Raw genomic sequence first — 5,884 nt, 5'->3', positions numbered from 1 at the left:
TGCCTATTGGGTGACTCTGTAACTTCCTTTGCTCTGATTGTAGGGCTCCAGCCTAAGACCCCAGCCATCAGCAGAAGGCGACGGCAGCAAGGTGCCCAGCCTGCACTGCCGGCTGCCATCAGAGGGCGACGGCAGCAGACTACCACAACTTAAGGAAACTCCAATTCCCAGAAGCCCTGGGGCTGATTAGGTCCAACCACAACAAACAATGACTCACCAGCAGTCATGAGCAGAAAGACCAGAGGAAGAGGAGGAGCCATTCTCAATGACCTCATCACAGCAGCCTGGAGGAGATTTTTAGTTAATGACAGTTAAATGACATGTTTCTACATCTTCATCTAAAGTCCTGCAAAAGTCCAGAACTTTAAATGCTGACTGTGTAATGAAGTCTGTGTTTCATGTAATCATTTCAGTTTTTCATAAATGTGTGTCGTGGTAATCTGATTGTAAAGAACTAGAACTTCTTATATTTTGAAAATCATGATTAAAGTGACATTTCTGAGCATCTATGACCACCAGGTTCTTCACAAGGGAAGATCTATACTGATCAACCTAGATCACCTTCATTCAGAGCTATTCTCCCCCACAGTGGAGATTTAAGGCATCACAATTTGTTCCTCAGTCAAAAAAAGGACTTAGCAAACATTTTCTTCCCAATATATTTGTTTTATTTTACTTCCTCAGCATCAGATCAAATATGTTCTCCTGACTTTCCCCCAAAACAGTCCCACCTGAGTTAATAAAGATGAACTAAACTTCTTTGAAGCTGAAATGGTTGAAACAGCGGTCTAAACACAAAGACCTAAATTTGCTCTGTATCATTTTTCATGAAGTATTAAAATCTTCTGAAGTAAAGAAATCATCTTACCGTTCTGTAACGAGGCTCCTCTTACACGTCCAGATGAGAAATGGTGAGAACAGAGACGGCGCTGAGAGGATGAACTAGATGTGGTTAGAGATAAGTAGACAGATGAAACTCAAAGAGTTATTAATACACTCATTCCTCTTATAGAATATGTGTGGTCGTCTGAGCTGCAGCAAGAGATGAACTTTACCTCAAACTTCTGCAAGATCCAAAATGTAAGCTAGCACGTTTGTTTGCAGTTAGCACGTTCCCAGATAAGAAGGCAACAACCAGCTGACTGTACGCCAAATAGCCAGCGGACCGCCCAGACAGAAGCCGAGGAACAGGCCAGCGGATCGCCCAGACAGAACCCAAGGAACAGGCCAGCGGACCTCCCGGACAGAACCCGAGGAACAGGCCAGCGGACCGCCCGGACAGAAGCCGAGGAACAGGCCAGCGGACCGCCCGGACAGAAGCCGAGGAACAGGCCAGCGGACCGCCCAGACAGAAGCCGAGGAACAGGCCTGCGGGCCGCCCAGACACAAGCCGAGGAACAGGCCAGCGGGCTGCCCAGACAGAAGGCGAGGAACAAGCCAGCGGGCTGCCCAGACAGAAGCCGAGGAACAGGCCAGCGGGCCACGTCATGTGGACAACATCCTGTGGGCAGCATCCTGTGACCTCTGATTAAGGACTAGAGGATGACGGACACAAACTGTGCAGCAGCAGATGAGCTGTCGTCTCTGACTTTACATCTACAAGGTGGACCGACAAGGTGGGAGTGTCTAATAGAGTGGACAGTGAGTGGACACAGTGAGTAAAAACTCCAGCAGCACTGCTGTGTCTGATCCACTCATACCAGCACAACAGACAATGACACACTACCACCACGTCAGTGTTACTGCAGTGCTGAGAATGATGCACCACCCATATAGTACCTGCTCTGTGAGGGTCCATGGGGGTCCTGACCACTGAAGAACAGGGTAACAGAGTATCAGAGAAACAGATGGACTACAGTCTGTAACTGTAGAACTACAGAGTGCAGCTATACAGTAAGTGGAGCTGATAAAGTGGACGATGAGCGCAGAAACAAGGAGGTGGTCATGATGTTGTGGCTGGTCAGTGTGTATCTGTGCTTTCTGTAGTCGTGTGTCATGTGCTGCTGGTCTGTGATGCTCCGTGTGGCCTGGAGAATAACTTTTACATTAGTAACATTAAACCAGTGGATCTGTGTATTTAAACAGTGGATGTGTGTCTGTATGTTCCTGGGGCCTGTTTGTAGTGTGAAGCTTGACCTGCAGCATTCATACATGTCGTGACTTTAGCCCTGCCAAGAGCTCAGAGGCCACGTCTGGGTGTGAATGATGTTCATCTCATACTTTCAGAGGAAATGACAACAGCAGCAGTAGCTCATGTTTTCAGGCTTCTACTTTTAGAACTGAACTCATGATGATGGGAGTCTGATATGATGATTAACTTGATGAATCACTGTTGCCTATAGTTACTGACTTTCAAAGGGGGTCTTTTTTCTGGACATAGTTTAAGCTGGTAAGTAGGATCACAACCCTGTTCCTGGAAATCCACCACCAGTTCAGTTTAATTTCAGGGCACTTGGCTCTGACCACAAGATGCTCCTGGAGGCCTTGAATACATGGATTAGAACTTTGCTATATTGTCCTGTAGTAGTAGTAATAATAATAAAAATAATAATAATAATAATAGTTTGGTTGTCTGAGTGGGACACACTCGAAGCTGGCTGTGGAGCCCTCCAGTGGCCTGTCACACAAAGAGCAGCTCTGGGAACCAGCACAGAAAGTGCGGTCCTAAAAGCACTGAAAAAGGGTAGGACGCACCTCTGGGGCTGCAGCTGTTCTGAAAGCTGGCACAGGAGCTGCACAGGGAACCCCCACAGGAGAAACAGGAGCTAAAGCAGCCAGCACTGGATCAGGATAGGGAGTCAAAATAGGAGCTATATGGTGAATCACCAGTGGTCAAGCAACAGCTCAGGAAGCAAACACTGGATCAGGATGGGGAGCTACACAAGGTCCAGCACTGGAGCAACCTGGAGAACTGAAACAGGAGCCGTGTGTAAGCAGCAGGCTCTGGAACCCTACATGGAGCGAGACCAGGGTCAAGCACTGGAGTGGCCCAGGATACATGAACTGAAGTGACTCAAGAAGGAGAAATGGGAGCCAGCCTGGGAGCTGGAAGAGGATCTGTCCAAGGACCAGGAACTGGAGCCAACCAGGAACTGGAGCCAATCAGGGAGCCAAATATGAGAGCCAGCTCCAGTTGTAGTTAGCACCCCAGAGGAGGCACCTAGAGGAGCCACCACAACAGAGGAGGTTCTGGGAGCCATTACAGGCAAGGTAACTTGGGGTGGTACGATGAGGGCAGATGTCTATGGACCATTGCTTTTACCCTTGATGGTGCCACCCCAGAGACAGGAGGGCCTCCACCCCAGTGTCAGTTCAGTACCTTTTCAGTGTGTAGAGTATAAGGAGGAAATCATCATCTGTCTTAATAAAAAACTGCGATTGCCCATGATGATGAGCCTCGTTAAATGTTGGTCAGATTATTTCTTTATATTAATAAGATTTTATTCACTATTAGAATCATGAACATCATTTTCTACCCACAATGACAAAAGCAGTCAGGAGGAAGTGGCTGACTGGTGACTAAGATGGTGTTAAATTCTGTGGTTTCCAAGACGGGCCAGAGAGGGGTGGGGGTGGGGGTGGCAAGTGAGGGGGGTAGAGAGAGAGAGACTGATTGATTGACTGAGTGAGAGAGACAGAGAGAGAGAGAGAGAGAGAGAGAGAGAGAGAGGAAGAGAGAGAGAGAGAGGTGGTTGGGCCTCTGTCACTTCAGGAAGTCTTGTGGTCAGCGTCATGTATATGGACACAGCTCACTTTGTCGTGTGTAACTGACCTGTTAGGTGTTTGAATCATGACCATCATCTGGATCATCATCTTCACGCCTGGTGAGTTGTTCCTCTCACATCTGTGTTGAGTTTAAGATGATATTTACAGACTCAGAGACACACAGTGTGTTAGATCAGTGACTGATGAAGAACAGAATATTCCTCTTCCTCTCACTCATATTCATCACTGTTACTGTCTTAGTGAGACGTTTCTGTGTAGAGTTTCAGGCTCTCGTGCTCTACAGGCTTTTCAGACTAAACAGTCCTGAGTGACGTCTCAGCCTCAGAGTTAGTTTATTACTCCCTTATACAACATGTTGTCTTTTACAGCTGGAGTCAGCGCTGGAACTGCTGTAACTGGACACAGAGGACAGTCCAGATTAGATGCTCCTATTGGTCTCTATAAGACCTCCATAAAGTATCTCTGCAGAGGAGAATGTTCCGCTTTATGGAGAACTAAAGTCATTCCAGTTCAGTCTGGATCTGCTGAAGATCAGACATTCTCTCTGGATGACGACACAGCAGCCAGAGTCTTCACCATCACCATCAATGACCTGAGAGCAGAGGATAGAGGAAGATACTGGTGTAGGGTAAAGAGGCCTAAACCACTTCCTGACCTTTACACAGAGATCCTATTACTGGTTGAACAGGGTGAGTGACCGTTGGTTCAGACTGATATCAGTGTTTAATAAACGGAGAAACAGATATGATGACTTGTCCTGTGTGGTCAGTGAGATGTTTATGCTGAAAGATGAATTAATTTTATATTGTCTCTGTTTCTTTTCTTTAGGTGACCCTCCTGCCGTCTCTCCCTCCACATATTCTCCTCCGTCAGTGCAGACACAAACCACACCTCTCTCCAGTTTTCCATCTACAGGTATGAGCTCTCTACTCAGTCTGTTTTTTAAATTTGCATATTCATCAGATCATCCATCACACCATTAGTGCCTGTTGATCTCTTATTTCTGCACTGTGACAACTCAAGATTTATTCATCCTCAAAAATAGCTTAGTAAAAAAGTGTCAGTTTGTGTTTAATCTCTCTAAATTGTTTCAGTATAATAATCCTTTTAATAATTATGGAATATGAAATGGTTCATTATACAGAAATTTAAATATTCAAATTTCAAAACCTCACCCTGGCCCTAGTCCTAACCCTCACCCTGGCCCTAGTCCTAACCCTAACCTTTACCTCAAACCAAAACTTCAAAAATTCTTCTACGTTTTTTCTGTTCTTCCAGTGGCCTGGTTTTCTGTAGCAGCCGTATTAAGGGGTATAATCTGAGGGGAGTGCTTAAGTGTGGGTGATAAGTGTTTGGATTGTGCGCTGTGGTTATTGGAGGTTGCTTGCCCTGGAGTGGGGCAAGGCCGGGGAAAGGGCAGGGCAGAGTGGGACTGTAACGAGGAGCAAGGAGGCAGACGCATATGCGGAGATAAGCGAGATTTATTAAGGCCAAATCCAGGGTCACAGTGATAACGGTCCAGGTTCACAGAGCCAACACGGATAGATTGGGGGGCAGACATGACAGACACCAGAATGCAACAGAACAAGCAGAACATACAACACAGCAAATAACAAACAAAGATTCAAGCAAAGACCAAAACAAAGACCAGCAAACACAGGGCTTAAATACACACCGGGAAGACGAGGGACAGGTGAAAATCAGGGGCGGAGTCTCAAAACAAGGGGCATGAATCAAAACAAACACAGATGGAAGACCAAAACAAAAAAAGCACACGGAGTGGGAGGAGCCAATCGTGACAGGGGCAGGGCAGGGCAGGTAAATTAGTTGGGTCATGCACCTCCTGTATGGAGGGGGTGGGTATTGGGTATCTCTGGGATAGAGTTGGCCAGTGTAACCCACATTGAAATATGATATTACAAACTCCAAAATATTGAACTATTAGTACACAGATTACTACAGAAATAGTCATTAATAAACAGAGAACAGGAACTCATTCATATTATAATTCCTTAAAACAGTTAAAATATTAAAACATTCACTCAGTTGAATCCACCGCAGTAAAAGTGCGCTGCCCCTTTAAGACCCTGCAGCTAAAACCCCACAGCGCTGAGCGGAAAGTTCGAGAGCGCCCGGTGGAAGCAGAAGGGAGAGGGGA

The 5,884-nt window shown here is 46.3% G+C and overlaps 1 long non-coding RNA gene across 1 annotated transcript; it reads left to right on the top strand.

Moving 5' to 3' along the window:
* Positions 1–4,322: 4,322 nt before the first annotated feature.
* Positions 4,323–4,641, top strand: LOC119264749. Its single transcript, XR_005131188.1, has 2 exons — positions 4,323–4,415; positions 4,555–4,641. It is a non-coding gene; the product is annotated as an uncharacterized LOC119264749 (long non-coding RNA).
* The last annotated feature ends 1,243 nt before the right edge of the window (positions 4,642–5,884 follow it).

Source organism: Pygocentrus nattereri, chromosome 12 (assembly GCF_015220715.1).
Source record: "Pygocentrus nattereri isolate fPygNat1 chromosome 12, fPygNat1.pri, whole genome shotgun sequence".
Taxonomy (NCBI): domain Eukaryota; kingdom Metazoa; phylum Chordata; class Actinopteri; order Characiformes; family Serrasalmidae; genus Pygocentrus; species Pygocentrus nattereri.
The sequence above is the reverse complement of the archived record's forward strand: the minus strand, read 5'-3'. Positions and strand labels throughout refer to the sequence as shown.